We start from the raw sequence: 16,122 nt of genomic DNA on the forward strand, positions 1-16,122 counted from the left end.
CTTATGAAGCCAGCCCTTTGGGATTCAGTACCAACAGGCAAATTGCTTGTTTTCTTCTCTCTCTCTTTTTTTTTTTTTTAGAAAAAAAAGACAAAAACTGATTTTCTTGAAAAAAAAAAAAGACTGTTCTTTCTATAATGGCTTTGCCCATTTAAAAAATGTGGCTCTTAAGGGTTCATGAAATGACTGAATATGAGGATACACGTCCTGTAGAAAGCAAACGCGCCTCATATACTGCCAAAAATAGTGTTAGTTTCATTAATGTGAATTTTCCAGCATTCAGTAGTTGTAATGTTAGAAACAATTGCTGGTCAAGTTCAACTTGTTGCTATTGTTTTTAATTTGCACAGGAGTAGTATCAGAAATTAGTGTCACTGCTTGTATCTAGCTGAATTTTAAACAACAGAACATTAGTTTTTTATGTTGGTGCCACCAACTGTAAATGACATAAGTTAGTTATTACAAAACACAGTAATTAGACTGTTGCAACCATCTAAAACCTTAGGCTTCCAGTCTGTGCTGTTAGTGTTAAGATGTAAAGTGCAATCCTAAGCTAACATTATCTGTGCAAGCACCATAGAAACATTTGCATATCTGCATAGATCTTACAACTGTACTCTTTACCTCCTTGTGATAAAGCTTTGTCTACCTGCAAACACAGTCAAAGGCTACAGCTGCAAACCAAAGCCAACTCTAACCATGGCCAAGAGCTCAAGGACAGAAGCAGCCACATGCTTTGGTCAGCCTTCTGTAACTTCAATTAGTACAAAGGAACCTTTTCCATGAACTACCTGCTGTTTTCTGATGACCTCTGGGATCTTTTCATTTAGCCCTAAAGCAAGAATCAAATATGACAAAAACCACAACTAAAAACCTAATTTAGACACAGAGTAATCTTCTGAGGCCAAAAGTCCATCTAAATGCAATGAAGATTTGCTTTCATTAAAGACAGAGGTGAGGACAAAATCTGCAGTGGAAGTTATGATATGCTAGAAAGCAACAAATGTGGATCACTGACCAAAACGATTATGTACTTGATGCAAATGCAGATTGCATATTGTTATATATATAGGACATTGTGTTTTTGTTTTCCCCATCCAGTCACTTATTTTCGGTGGTGAATACATGTTGTTAGAAGATGTCTTGTATGGTCTGAATCTTTGTTGTGTACTATTTTTTATAGTCTTAAGTTATAATGAAAAAAACAAAAAGTAGGAACCAAACATAAAAGGTCTAGTAAAGCCAAAAATTAATTTCATATTGATTTTAAAGTGATCTAGCTGAGTTTTTACACTGAAAGCAAAGATTATAGCAATTGTAGTCCATGGTATTTATTTTCAGTCAAACCAAAGTTACATATAATTCTGCCTCTGCCGATACGGGATATTAACACTAACAATACACTCCCTTTCAAAGACTTGCACAGGCCAAATTGTTGGAATGCTGGTTTTCGAGACGACTCCAAACCCCAAAACTAGGATAACGCGTTATGGTGTAGTTGAAAATAGCATAGTCAGATGTCTGCTTAAAACCTAGAAACTTTACGTGTTGCTTTTCATGTGCTGTGCCAAGTCTGGATAACACTTTTCCCCCAACCAAGGGACCTCATAACCTGATGATGGTTATTGCTTTACAAACAGTTTCGACAGAAGGTGGCTGCTAGAGCTTAACGTATGTACCAGTTCCATGCGATGGAGCTGGTTCTTGCAAACTAAGCTCATCATTTATTCTTTGCTGAAGTCAGCAAATAGAGTTAGAGAGATACCCAGTCATCTATCACACCAAATAAAACGACATAACGGCTTTCAAAAGGGTTTTCCCACTTACCCAAAAGGCTTTCTGAAAGCTTCTACCTCTGCAAAAAAAAAAAAAAGAAAAAAAAGAAAAAAAAAGAAAAAAATTTAGAACAATTATGGCAGATTGCATGAAATGTGAGAACGTCACAGTAACTGCTACTTTTCATTCTGTTTGTCTTCGGGTCATGATCAGTGAATGGGAAGTTTACGATATGGTATCAAAAGAAAGATTGGGATTGGGAAGGATGGTTTTCAGTCATCTAGGATCCTACTGGAAGGACTATCTGAAGGGAAAATGGGTCTTTCAGGTGCATGTTCAAAGGCTTTGATGGACTGAAAGTAATCGTGAGAGCTGTACCATCAGGAGGGTGGCCTAAGACTACAATGCTAAAGTATGCATACCTCAGTTACCAAACTTTTGAAAGGAAGTCTCAGCCACAGAATGCATATACCTGTAGAGTTTTGCATGGGTTTTATATGAATACAATTTTAAAAAATAGCTGCTTGCACATTATACCAGAAAAACCTCCAAAACTGCAATTGCTTTGAAAATAGATTTTAGGTTTTTTGGAGTTTTCTGAAATGCTTGGTCTGTATTTTGATAATTGTGCATATTATGTAAAAATGTTGGTGGACCCATAAATGACCAGACTTTTTCTAAGAAAAATGTTGCTTTAATGCATTTCATGAATTTTTACTCTTATATCATTGCTTGCTAGTAATAGCAAATCTGCTTTTCTGCATCTGCTTTGCGTAGCTATTGTAAGGCTTTGAACTAATGTATGTATTTATTGCTTGAACTTCTGTGCATACCTTATAAAGCATAATGTCTGACAATTAAATGGCTCATGTACTCTTGCTTCTATCATAAGCTGATTATGGGGACTGTGATCTTTTGTATACAGCAAATTTTAACTGTAGCACAAACATCTGTTTATGTATTGGTGGAATATACCTGTTTTATTTATCTTTTTTGAGGTAAACTAATTTTTGATACTTTTCATTACTGTGTACTATGTTCATACTTTGAATTCTCTGACGTTAGAAGTCATGGTTGAAAATTGTAACAGCTGTTATTCGTTCTGTATTCATGGCTTTCACTGCTGAATAAAATAAAGGACCAAACCTAGGATTTGAAAGAAAACTGTCTACCTCTAACACCAGGGAGTTATCAGATTTTATTTTACATAGTTTTAGGCTACAAAGACACAATTGCTTAAACCTAGTGGGTTTAAGGCTTATATTCTGTGTGGTTGGATTCATGGCACAGTTGTACTGTTTGAAAATCAATTAAAATTTCATGTGAATGTTACAAGTATTTGGTAGAATTACCACTAACTGGGTTTTCTTTAGATAAATCAGATTTGGAGAAAAGGTCATCAGCATTCTGTGTCTACAACTGCCTAACTTCATGAGAATGCATTTCTTTGTGATTAGGGAATCGAAGAATAGTCAGCTAGGAATAGAGCTACAGAAGTACACTTAAAATAAACCATCCTGGACTTTAACATCCCTGGGCAGATTCAGTCACAAAATCCATTAGACTATTTTGTAAAGTTTTCAAATTGGACATTCACATTTTGGGGTATTGGTGAGACTTCATCCTACATATGCCAATATTAACATGCATTCGGACAATAGCTTTATTAATGCCATAAAGCTGTTGAAAGGAACATGGCTTACCCTTGTTATTTCACTAGTTCAGGTTGCAATGAAAGGGTTTTTTTGTCCATGAACACTTGGCAAATCTTACTTAGCCAAAAAAAAGAAAAAGAAAGGATGTACATTTTCCTATAGAATTAATGTATGAACAGTGTGTCACTGCTGTTGGATGTAAAAATGTATATGAAACCATTTCATTCACTTGATTACCTTTCTGAAGTATAAATAAAAAATCTAATACTTTTGGACCCATTTATAACCCCTAGGATTTTATTCGTTCGGAGAGACCATCTTCCCTGCCAGAACCAAGTCATAAATTTGTGTACACATGTCCCACGATTTGTTTAAATCATTTTCTTAGGAATTGGGGATTCATAAACCAAACCATACTCAAGTTCAGTCAGTAAAAGTGGGGGCTGCTCGTCAAATGCATTCCATTAAAAACTATCTTCAGGTTCAAATTGGCTTCCTCATATAATCGCCTCGTGGTTTCACGTTTTTTATTCTAATAGAATTTGACGTCGTAAATTCTGAATCTTAAAAAAAAAAGGAAACGTGATAAATTTACTCTTTAACTTTTTGACTTTATCCTTTCTTTTTTGCCTCCTCCAGTGTCAGTCACACCCATGGCATCCCACCATGGTCTAGGAGAATGTACAGGGAGAGTGTAAGTAGCTTTCTGACGGAATCCTTCTTATGCCTCTAGGGATCAGACCCATACCTTTCTAAGTGGCCAAAACAGGCAAGCTAGGGCCTCTGCAGCAGGAAAGTTTGCCTTTTTCTTGAACTTCAAAAAATATTCCTAAATCTGTGGTAATCAGAAGTAAAAGGAAAATGAATATGTTGAGTATATTTTTACTTTATGTATAATTTAATATTTTCTGTCATCCAGTGAAAGAGTACCTTGACTAAAGAGCTTTCCATAGGATACAAAAATTTTTTAAAAGAAATGTGACCATGAGATTAATTCTTTTGAACCTTGGGATTCAGTTTTCACTGTCGATTAGTTGAAAGTAAATGAATACCAACTTGCCGCCATCCAGTGTATTTTGGTAACTCATTAAAGGCTACATAACAAGATGTGAACCCAGTCCTCCAACTCTCTATGCTTTAGTATATAGGGAGCGCAATTTAGAGATTAAGACTAGCAACTTAAGAAAAAAATAAAACTGATTTGGCAAACATTCTGTCCTTAAACCTGTGTTCAAACTCATGTCGCCCTCTAAAACACCGTGTTGCCCACATATATTGTGTTGGGTCAGTGGAGGTTTCAGCTGCTTTGTAGAACGCTGGTCACTAAATTATTGTGAACTTTTAAAAAATTAAAAGAAAAACAAAAAAGGTGGCAACTTAGAATCTAAATAGAATAGAAAAACAGGTGGCAAGTCAGATTCTAACCATTTCCCCGGGCAGAAGGAATGGAAGCTAAGTATTTAACTAAGGAAAATTTGGGTGAGCACCAAGCTGAGAGTCCTTGGACTTGAACTGTGCACAAACATTTAAGTGTTCTGCCTAGTGCCCTTCATCAGAGAAAGGAGTTCTGGACAGCTAATCCACAAGAAACCAAATCAACAGAACCTCAATAGAAATATTTCATCTGGAGACATTAGACCTAGACGTTAAAAGTCTTAGAATAACAGCAACAGCTTGCTACCTATGCCATGCATTTATTTAGTTTTGACCTCTTTGGTAGTAGAGATGGGCTCAAAAATTAATAAAAAGGAATAACATTCCTAAGAATTAAATAAATTTTAAAATCATTTTACAGATCAGACTGGTTTCCCAGTAGCCATGAAAAGCCGTGTGAACCTCATGAAATAATTCCATATCTAGGTTGTCTCCAGTTCCTGACACCTGGTTCTCATGGATGTTCCCCTTAGTTGCCACTGTTGAATGTCGATTTAACACTCATTCTGATGCAAAATCAGTTCTGTTTGTTATTGGCAATATTTATTTGACCTTTCATTTCCCCCTCATTTTAGAACTAACCTTAGAGTAGTCTCCACCATAAAATGGAAATATTTCATTAATATTCTTCCCTGCATAAATTTAAAGCTGTTATTATTGAATAATGTATGTGTCAGTAGTTGTCATTTTGCTGAAGGAGCTGTCTTGGGCAGATAATTGTGACTCTCCTAATTTTCTAAGGGGGATGTTCTGGAACTACAATTGTTATTTCTAGCATTTTGAAAAATTATTAGGTCATTTGAAGAGCACATATGATACATAAAATTTGAGAGATAGTCACATTGAGATCAGGTGTCTAAAAGGAGGCTTCAGTCACCTTAGCAGAAGTTAAATGACATATAAGGTTTATTTCCAAGGAACCTAATCAAAATCAGGAGCAAAAGTTTTTTATGATATGCCCACAAACTCAGAAATTATGGCTTGAACGAAAGAGAATTCATCTTTCTGTAATTCGGGTCTCTGGTAAGCAATGATATTGAAGCCCATTAGGAGGCTTTCGTGCTCACAGTGACTGAGTTCAAAAGGTGGATTTTATGTCAATAAGCGTTACCTTTCCACAGGCCCACAGAAACCTCCCACTCACCTTTTGACTTTTAGGGAAACACTGACAGTATTGAATAATTGAAAATTTTCCTGACTGATCTATAACAGCATCTGTTTTGGTGCAAGAGACTTCGGATTCCAGCCCATTGGAAAGAGAGGACACTGATGGAAGCTAACCAGCTGGGATGCGTTACTCCTTACACCAAGGGGACTGGGGGCAAATGTAGGATCTGGGCCTGAAATGGAGAACTGGTTTCAGGTAATTTGCCAACTCTCACTGATTTGTGGTGGCTACCTGGACTGCCTGACACATTAAATAGAGTTTCAGTAAATACCTGACAATGGATAGCATAGTGAAGTAGTGAAGGCCATATCTTCACCACCAGCAGATGTGACGTCATCTACTAGTGACTTCTGCCATGAGAATAGGAAAGGGAGTAGGACATGAGGTCCACTGATTTGCCAATCCTTGTTTGGTCCCTCACTGGCAATGAGATCTGAGAAGTATTCACACTGTGGGCCAAAATCTGGGAGGGTTATTGGTGGATAGGATCTAGGAGTTGGGAATAATTCCAAGCTGGGACCTTTGGTGCTAAAACAGGTTAAGTGGAAAGTGTCATCGGTGAGAATATTACATTTGGTGAATTTTGGTTAGACATAAAGCTGTAAATATTGATCTCTGTGCTTGGTAGGCCCTCAGAGTAGAAATTTCTACCTCCTTACCATTCTTCCACGGGGACATGGGTTCTTCAAGTCAACTGGGCAGGGTCCAGGTAAAAGGTTAGCAAGGATTTGTCCCCTTGAAAGATTCTAGATGAGAAGTTTGACTTCATCGTGGCTCTCAATGTTATCGCCCAAATGTGTTATTTATATTCAGGAGTTAAACTTCTTTCCACCCACCTCCCCTTCCCCTTCCCCAAAAGGAGTTGATGTTATAAGGACCTCATAAATTTCTTCATCCCTCTCTGGGGATTAAATTTCTAGTAGGGTACAGAACTGTTGGATGAGAGCCTGCTCTAGGACTTAGGAATCGTGTACAAGCTTACAAGAAACAGTCACAGAATCCTACATAGCAGTATAGATAAATGTAACGGGGGAACTTCAAGGACATTCCAGGCCTATGGGGTAAGTAGCAAACGCCCACATAATTTGTCCTGTTACTACTTTTTGAAGAAACATAATGGGTAGAAAAAAAATCATTGGTCTCATCCAACTTAACATGTTCTATTCTAAAATTGGCATGTAATTGAATCAAATACATCAAATATGACCCTGTGATGAGGAAGCCAGCCTAGCACATGGTGTAGAAGGCACTGGACTAGGTCTCTGAAGACTTGGCTTCTACCTGTGATTCTTCCACTGACTCAGTAGGTTGCCTTGAACAGATTACTTCACCATTTATGTCATGGTTTACTCATCCGTTTAGAAAAACAGGGTGTTTCACCAACATCCTTGAAGGTTCCTTTCAGCTTCTATGTCATCTAATTCACTGTCAAAAAAGGTAAACCTGATGATTGAATTTAGTAATCATGACCTAGGTAATCATTTTTTGAAAAGATTCTTTTTAAAAAAAAGCAAAGGTGTGCAGCTTTCAAGAGCTAATCAATATCTAACTTCAGTAAATAACGAGTCATTTGTTCTGATTGGGGGAAGCTGGCTTGGAATGAGGAGACTAGAGGACTGGGACTCGCAAAGGATTGGTTTCTAAGCGCCTTCACCACTAATTGGCTGTACAGCTGTAGGTCATAGTCGCTGGCTGTGCATTGCGTTGAAAGTGCTGTAGGGAGAGAAAGAACTAAATAAAGAAGTGGGGCAGAAAATGAAAACGGGAGGAAAAAATCATCACTGGCTGGTCCGAGTAGATTCTGAATCCGTCTGCAGAAGCCGGAGGGCTTTGTAGTCCAAGGGTTCAGGTTCCTGAGCTGCAGGATGAGGGTGGTAATTATACCCACCTCACAGGTCTTCTCAGGGAAAAGCGATTAACTCAGTTCATTCATTCACTCAACAAATATTTACTTGGTGTCGACGACAAGCCAGACCCTGTTCTAGGCCCTGGAGAGCAGAGCAGTGGACAGAGCCCAACAGAGAGCCCCACGCTTGCATCCTACTGAGAATAAAATAATCGTAAGTACTTCACGCAAGTGCCTGACACGTAGGAGTTGCTCCGTAAGTGTTAGTCATATCATTGTCGCTATTGCTATTAGGGGAGTGAAGAAAGAGATCACATTTCAAATATATTCGCCAGAAACTTCTTTGCATAGGATTTGACTTTTCAATATCGATAAGTTATTCACTTTCTCCTCCATTGGTCTCCTTTTTCTTTTCAATTCTCTGTGGTTTGGTCTCATTCAATAAATCCAACTCTTGGGTTGCCTGTCAGCTGACAGATGGGTGCCAGATTTACCAACTGATTCAGAAAAGACCTTAATATAAAGAAAAACGAATACAAATGGAAATTCAGATTAAGAAAATGCAGTGTCATCACCTCATTCTTACCCCAGGTGATGGGGGCGGGGTGGTCCACTGACCTCAGCCTATAATTATCTTTCCAATCTATTGCTATGACCTGCACCTACTGTGCTTAGCTGGGCTTTCCCTTTCAGTTTTCAAGAGTCCAGATCGGAAGCCAACATAAAACATTAACTCTTTCTTTCTCTTTATAATTGCTGCCAAAGCAATTCTAATTCTACCTCAGGCAGTGTGGGTTCCTCTGGTTGAGTAGAGGAAAAGAGAAGTGTAACAACAAGCTGCGGACCAAAATTAATATTTTAAGACTTTTCTGGCTACATTTCGATTATCTTTAATGTATTCTAAAATTCTCTAGTGTAGATAATATGGCTTATAATGTGTGTGTGTGTGTAAATTAATTTTATACTGGATTCTTGGTATCAGATAATATGTTAAGTTCCTTATTCAGTTACCCTGCTCCAAAGATGACCAGTTAACACTGAAGAGAAGGTAACCAGGAGTCTACTCTCCAGAGGTGGTTTTGGCAAACACTTGGAACATCTTTATCTAAATCCACCCAGAAGGTTTGCTAATTAGCAAAATGGACATGAAGAATTTACTTTATTAGTAGAATGAGTAGAATTAAAGATTTCTGATTGGTTGGGGAAAATGTGCCGGCCCTTCTGCTCTTGTAGGAACAGGATATAACGGTCTGGCAGGCTAGCAGTGCAGCATCTCAGGTTGGCACCAAGTCCATTTGGTTCTGTGTTTCACTACTTGCCAGAAGGTTCTCTTACCTAGATTCAAATAGACGGTTAACCTCTCATTCCTCTAACATCTGTAATGCCTGACTCTTGTCAGAGTGCCTAAAAGGGAAGAGAGTGGGGACTTCCCTGACTTGACAGGAATTGGTTAGAGAATATTGGTGTGTTTGTTTGCTTAATAAAGGTTTGTACTTGGGGCAGAATTTAAGACTTACTTTCGTTATAATATACCACCTTATCAGGGCAGAGGGGGGGAGGAGGGAGTAATTCCCCTACCTCAGTGACACCTGAATGACATTTATCCAAAGACCATGACAATGGTAAAAATCCCTATATGATGCGGCATTCACAACAATGGGCGATAGCAGAGTGTGCCCCAGGTGCCCTCATAAGCTTTGCTAAATGGCTTCTAGTCTACCTGCATAGATAATTAAATGTTGGGAACTGCAAATGCAGAATAAGTGATTAGAAAAATAAATTTATGACTTTATTCTTAACATGGAGGATTTAATTCAGTCCGGGGAACTTTCATTGAGCATCTACTATATAAGAGAGAAGCTAGGAGCCAGTGTTACAAAACTGAAGAGTCCTTGCCTTGAAGAATTTAGAGTTCATTGTGAGGGACACAGATACATAAATTGAGATTCCAACCAATGTAGAGGTATGCACGGAGTGGGTCGGTAGAAGAGATCAGTGTGGGCATTGTTTGGGTTTCTTGCAGATGACAGTTGAGGCAAATCTTGCACATCCCCCCACCCCCCCACCCCGCTTCCTAGGCTTCTGTTGAGAAGGCAGCAACCTCCCCGCCCCCAAAGAGGCAATAGTTGTCTCCCCCAAATATCACTTTACCAATCTCTTGATGAAGACTTCAACATGAACATCCTATTAGAGCACACTGGAGATTGGAGACATTCTCTAAAACAGAGATTCCTAATGAAGGAGCTGATTGTGGAAAGGAAAAGAAAGCCGGTTCCTGAACACAGCTGAGAGCAATCAGTGCTTAATCCACTTTCTAGACCAGCAGGCGGAGGAGTCCCAGAATCCTTTGCCACGGGGCTTATCAGCTCCATTCTCCAGAGCTCTGCCTGCCTCCCTGCCCCATCAGACTTCTCACCCTCGCAGGGATACAAGGTCTGGTATGAGAGACAAATAAAGAAAACTTCCTTGGGCATCGTCTGGCTTTGCATCAAGTCAATTCCCAAGAGGGCTGAATCTTATTTTGAAGATGCTGAACACCAGAGGAATTAAGAATACAATCATCTTCAATACGAACCCTCCATTGCCATGGAAAGCTACTTAAAAGTCTCCTTGACAGAGTTTACAAATGTATTTTGAAAATCTTACTGTCGGTACGTACTTCAGCCCTTTCAATAACGGCTAGAATTTAAAAAAAGAAAAGAAAAGCGCGTCTCCCCTGGCTGGAGCAAGGCAGAGGGAGAGCTTGAAGATGGCGCCGGACCGCCGGCCTCCTCCAGGAGAGCATCCCCGCGGGCCTCCAGATGTCCGCCAAAGCTGCCCCTCAGGCCGATGGTGCAAGACCAGCAAATGACCCTCCTTCAGTCTGGACGCCTCTCCTTCAGCCACTTCTGCACGGGGCCCTGGAGCAGGTGAGTCTGCAAGCGGGCGTGAGCTCTTCAAGAGCTGTCTCAGGTCACTATGGGTCTGTGGATGCCAGACCCGTTGGTTTTCAAAGCTGGATGTTTGAAGGGTCCTCTCTCAGGCGCAGGTCTTAAAAGAGTCTCTGCCCAGGCACTGCCCTAGGCAAATTCTCATATGTCATCTTATTTGATGTTCCTAAACAGTCTGCAGTATGTGAAATTTCCCCATTTATCATATAGGGAAACTGAGAGTAGGAAAGCGGTACAGTGACATCACTAATGTTGCAGAATTAACAAAAAAGCTGGGATTCAAATGTAGACCTTCAATTTTTCCACAACGGCTTACATGTGAGGTGTGACTTTGGTTTTGCACATAGACACATTTTAATGAGGGAATGATAAATTCTCATTGACATTGAAATTCTGAAGTGCTAAAGTTACCTGGATTACAGAAATATTACGTGCAATATTTGCAGGAAGTGATTGCAAGAACAAGTGTTTTTAGAGACCTAAATTCCGTATTTCTGTAACAGACATGGCTGTTTTCAATTTGTTTATTCCTTTGTGGTCTGCTTAATTTCTCAAATGAGTTAAGGCAATAACACCAGTACTTTGTTTTTGTTTTTTTGGCCCCCAGTGGATCACTGGGTACTACTTTTGAAATTAACAACATTGTGTGTTAGCTGGCTGTGGAAGTCTTAGTGGAGGCTGTGATAGGACATATTTGGAGCCTGTGGTTTATGGTTATTGTTCTTTTGGAGATCAAGAGTCTCATCCCTTGCAACTTCAGGTGACTCGGACATTAAGCCACTATCTGTCAAAGGCCTGCTTGAAGTGATGTGTCTTGAAGTCAGGGACCCCTTGTCTTACTTGTTATCAATACTCAGTACTAACTGTGTGGCTAGGACCGAGAGGTACTCAGTACAGTGAATCACATTTAAACGATGTGGTTTAATGCAAACACTTCGGCTTTTTTATCAAAGGATGTTTTATTACTGAAACTTCTTTTATTATCCACTGTGTTTCTTTTCTCCTTGTTATCTATTTTATGTGATGTCTGGAGGTACAATAAACCTTGGATCAGTTGGCTAGCTTAATTGAAAAATGTTTTGAAAAGAAAAGTTAAAAAGCAAAACAAAATATATTGAAAACCATTTCCACACCAATTTCTTCCCTCGGTTAGTTCAGTTGTAAGAAATGGAGAACAAAAGCATTACCAACCAAGGCTTTTAGCGGAAACGTAATTGCTTACACATCCAGATACATCAGCCGAGTTTGCCACACGCGATTAGGCAGCCAATTATGTTGAAAACTTGCTTGCTCATTCAGGAGACCACGCCCCAGGGCTCGCCCACTTACTCCTCAATCCTTAAGTTCGGTCGGCATGAGTTCGTTCTCATTAGCCACTTGTTGAGAAATATAATGGGGCCACCAGTAGTAAGAACCATTTGGGTGCAAATAAAAGAGCTAATGTCTTCAACAAATCCCACCTGAGGCCAGGAAGGCCTCCCTCCAGCCTTTCCTAATAACTCCAGTAGAGTCGTTCTATCAAAGGATGCTAGTAGTTAATGACTAGCTTTGTGCCAGGTACTGTCAACAGTGCATCATTTAAAAATGTAAGACGTCACAGAGATGGATCAAATTCTAAATTTTTAGTTTCTGTATCACATGAAGAGTTGTTCAATTTAAAAGAAAAGCAGGGTCCTGTTGTATATTTGGTCTCCATTCTCACCTCCTCAACTGAAGTTAATTTAGTTTTCAATTCTCATTGAAAATTGGTCAATGTGTTGGTGATTTGGAAACCCAGCTTTCCGTGTCTTGAAATTCTTTCTAACCGTTAACACTGATTTTTTTTTTTTTTCTGGAATGGCCTTAAAGGTGGCACAGCCATTATACATTCCTTAATCTCATCCTGAATATCCAAGTAAAGCAAGATCATCTTTTTTTTTTTTTCTTTTTTTCCCCCTGGAAGTACAGAGAAATATTTTGCAGCAGCTGGGCTTCAGGTATTCAGAAGACCCAAGATGACAGGTGAAGGTGACTGTCCCATTTTTTTGGTCAAATAGAATTTAGCTATACAGCTGATTGCTTAATATGTCATCCTTTAGGTCAACCTAGTCGTGTTTTGAACAACTATGTGTTGGAAATTAGCTCTCCTGGGATAATAAGTGCTAAATGTTGTTCTCATTCCCAGCAGGCTACACGTAAAATGCAGGAGATGAAACCAGGATGCTAGCTAGCCAACTAAGCAGAAAGAGTAGCATGCCTTCCACTTTGACAACAAATTCCATTGTTTTCCTCAGAGGGTTTGTTGATTTCCTGGCCATCATCACACCAGACAAAGTATAATGTAAAAACTATACATTTGTGTGTCAAGCTGAGCGTTGGTTTCTGTATTAGTTTCCTGTTGCTGTTCTAATAAATTACCATGAACTCAGTAGCTTAAAACAATATAAGATTGTCTTCCATATGCTCATCACGGGTCTCAGTGAAGTAAAATCAGGGTGTCTACAGGGCTGTGTTCTCTTCTGGAGGCACTAGGGGGAAATCTGTTTTCTTACCTATACCAGCTTCTAGAAGCCTCCCACAGTCCTTGGCTTGTGGCCTTCTCCCTCTGTCTTCAAAGCCAGCAACAGTGGGTCAAGACCTTCTCACATCACTCGGACCTCTTCTGCCTCCCTCTTCCACTTGTAAGGATCCTTGTGATTATACTGGATGATATATCCATTAGGCTAATCCAGAATAATCTGTATTTTAGGTGCAGCTAATTATCAACCTTAATTCCATCTACATCCTTAATTCTCCTTTGCCATGGAACCTAACAAATTCACAGGTTCCTGGAATTAGGATGTAGACATCTTGGCTGGGGGACGGGGCGTTATTTTGCCTACCACAGCCTCATTTTCATTTTGACTGATAAACATTAAAAAAATGTTTTCAACTAAAATTTCCAGAAGCTGCCTGCAGACAGTAAAGAGGAAAACAGTTTCCAGCCAAGTCCATTCTTTGCTCTTACCATTATCTTTAAATGGCTCTGCTAGTAGCCAACGGATTTTTAAGATTCAATGATCTCTGGTTCCATATTGTCTGTATTCTAACTTCACTGAGCCCCTTCCCTCCCCTCTTGCCTTTGTGTGGGCAGTGCAGCTCTGCTCTCAGTAACGAGCCCCTCTGCCACAGAGCAGACCTTTTGAAGAGTACCTACTTTTCATCATGCCAAAGTATGAGCTCACACACGTTCACTCTTGCCTTTGTTCCCTCCAGGCTTCCATACCTCATGAGTTGCCTCTTTGCTTTCAGGGGGAATCAAGGTAGCAGACCTCAACAGCATTCTGTTTCAGGGGTTGAGGAGAGGCAGCAGAGAGGGGATTTAGGTTATATCCAATGACCACCTCTTTCCTGGGTTTGCCCTCACAGCAGCTGGAGAGCTTGGAGGTGCTAAGCCCTCTGATTTAGAACTACACAGGTCTGAAGGCTGAGCATTTTCTATGAAGGGCCTTCATCTTTGGAATTCCCTCTCCAAGGCTATTGACCTATATGGCTTGAAGTAAATTCTATCTCACTAGTAAAGTGGATTTCACAGTTAATATGGCCAAGCTGATTTGGATTATTTATTTTCAATGTTAGCCACAGTTGTAGAACTCTCAGATGTGTGCAAGAATTGAACGCATCTTTAGAAATCTCAGGAACAAATGGCACTGTCTGAGACAGGAGAGGGATTGGTTGTAACCTTCTTTTTGTGTTGCCCGTGACTTGCTGTAAAACTGAATTGCAGCCTATGCTCTGTGGTTATTTCTTCCATGTTGTTTTTTGTCAAGCTAACCTACCTGACCCGTTCCTGTGTTTGATTTCTTAGGATGTCTCCCTATCTTGATAGCACATGACTGACAAAAATAAATGTAAATAGAGCATGCAGTATATCTGCATATCAAGTCAGCTGCACGGGCCTGTGAGGAGAACTGGAGTAAGGTGGACCTGAAGGAAGTTATTAGCTCTCCAGCAGGGGCGAAGAGAAAAGCCAGTTCTGTCAAACGTGAATGTTGAAACAAAAGGAAATCACCCCGTCCCCAATGCTCTGGGCTGAATCTGCCTTCCTGGGGTCTTATTCTGGTTCAGAGATAGCTCTGTCCTTGAAGTACTCTCTGTTGAGTGACACTAGTCCATGGTATCAAGTAGTGTTTAAAATACCTAGATTAAAAGCCTTCTGCATTTAATGTCTCAGCTCCGACAGGTATATAAACCAAAATGAACTTGCAAATTTCATTGAAGTTTTATCCTCTAACTCAGGCTAGTCCCTAATGTCACAATTTCCACATTCCTGACAAAGAACCTTTTACTCTATAACCAAGTTCCCGGTCACAGTTGGCAGCTGGCCCATCCAGCGGGGGAAGGTGACTTTCGTGGTGTCCTCACTCGTGCAGGGGTGCAGGTTAACATCCTCCTTGAGCAACGAGGGGACTAATATTCTGCTCTTTGTTCAAAGCTCTGAAGGATCAATGTATGAGATGCGATACTCGAATTGATGCTATTCCTGTCCTGAAAGCATTAACTTCAGTTCCCTTCCTAAGTAGAAGAGGTGAAGGGATGTGACTCTTAGCTCAGCACTGCCTGAGTAAATACTTTTTTTTTTTTTAAATCAAATTTCAGCCTAAAATGCTTTGAGGTTTCAATTAAGACAGGTAGATAACAGCTCTTCTTACAGGTTCGTGCTAATGTGAAATAGACCATGGGTTTCAGGTACATTCAGACCAAGCAGTGCAGCTGTTTTTTATGGATTCAATGAGTGTTCGACTAAACGTGGCTGATGTGTCCCTTAGCTCATCCACCATCTCTCAGGGAGCCCACTTCCAGTCATGCTGCTCTTGGAAATGTCCCAGCAACTGTTGCATCGCTAGCAGAATTTCTACACCTAAGGGATGGTGTATTTATAGACCCCGTGACCTCTACCTACTGAGTGGCATTGGTACAATTGCTTTCTTAGGTTTCTGACACAGGAGCTAGAAGCAATGGTTTGTGTGTACAGCTCTACTGCTCTCTCCTGACGCTCTACATTAGAAGAAAGTGGGCTTATGAACACAGTAGTAGGTGACGTGGTCAAGGATGGCTGAACTCAGAAGCAGGTTCACGTTGGACCTGCTGAACTGAATGAATCTGCTCAAGGCCAGCAGTGAGTCGAAGGTCCTCTTGTTGGGGAGCAATTCTTCTTCAGGACAGGAAGAGAATGGTCACTATCCAGGCTGTTCTCAAAGCTCAGGTGGCCTCAGCATTGGACAAGATGGGGTCCTGCAGTTCATACACCTAAAGAAAGCATTTCAGCATATCTTGAGTCCTGATGGACTAAAC

The 16,122-nt window shown here is 40.1% G+C and overlaps 1 protein-coding gene across 9 annotated transcripts in view; it reads left to right on the forward strand.

Annotated features, from left to right (window-relative positions):
* FOXP2 (forkhead box P2) overlaps positions 1–32 on the forward strand; it is a 531,560-nt gene extending 531,528 nt beyond the window's left edge. For all 9 annotated transcript variants that reach the window (XM_082846483.1, XM_082846480.1, XM_082846485.1 and 6 more), the window contains one exon: positions 1–32. This exon is cut by the window's left edge and continues 279 nt beyond it. The gene's annotated coding sequence lies outside the window, so the exon portion shown is untranslated.
* The last annotated feature ends 16,090 nt before the right edge of the window (positions 33–16,122 follow it).

This window comes from Leucopleurus acutus, assembly GCF_964270905.1.
Source record: "Leucopleurus acutus genome assembly, chromosome: 9".
Lineage (NCBI taxonomy): Eukaryota > Metazoa > Chordata > Mammalia > Artiodactyla > Delphinidae > Leucopleurus > Leucopleurus acutus.